The sequence below is a fragment of the Malania oleifera genome, chromosome 9, assembly GCF_029873635.1.
Source record: "Malania oleifera isolate guangnan ecotype guangnan chromosome 9, ASM2987363v1, whole genome shotgun sequence".
Lineage (NCBI taxonomy): Eukaryota > Viridiplantae > Streptophyta > Magnoliopsida > Santalales > Ximeniaceae > Malania > Malania oleifera.
Window position 1 is genome coordinate 41,379,822 of NC_080425.1, and position 884 is coordinate 41,380,705.

Here is an 884-nt window from a genome sequence, read left to right on the forward strand (position 1 = left end):
GTTGCCATGTTAAGTAAATACATCCCAGACCCATCCCACATCCTTAGCAATGTAGAGATAAAGCTTAAGGATTCATTGGCATATGAAGAAGTACCAATACAGATTTTGGACAGGAAAGTTCAGACTTTACGCACTAAAAGAATACAGTTAGTTAAAGTTTTGTGGAGGGATCACGCTATAGAGGAAGCTTCTTCAGAGCTAGAGGATCAGATTAGAAAGAAATACCCGCAATTGTTCCAAGAGGTATAAAGGTACTCAGGTAAAGTATAATAGTTAGATAGGTTTCTTTTGCAGGTATATATATTGATTTTAGTTAGTAGATAGTTTTTAGTTTTATATATGTAATGTCCCAGAACATAGAATGTAACCACAGTATTCCTCCGCCACAAGTGAGGATAGGTAATAAAATAAGTAGACCCTTTTTTCTTCTACAGAATGATGGAAAATATAGATTAAGATACAGACAGTAAATTTCTAGGACGAAATTTTATAAGAAGGGGAGAATGTAACAACCTGGAAAATAATGACATTTAAATATTAAGAGAGAGGGAAATGGAAACGAAAACAGAAGGAGGCAGTAGGCTTCGTCGACAAACACTTTGCGTTCGTCAAAGACATCGCATTTTGGAAATAATAATAATAGGGGATAATAATAATAATTTCAAGGAATTTCCAGAACTCGTCGACGAATACAAGGCTTTGTCGATGAGTACATTAGGAAATTCGTCGACGAATACAAGGCCTCGTCGACGAGAAAATACCGAGAGGGGTTATGGGGTAGCCTGAATTTCATCGATAAATACAGGGATTCATCGATGAAATTATTGAAAGATTTGTCGATGAGATGATGTGTCTCGTTGATGAAGGCTGCAGTATAAAAGTGG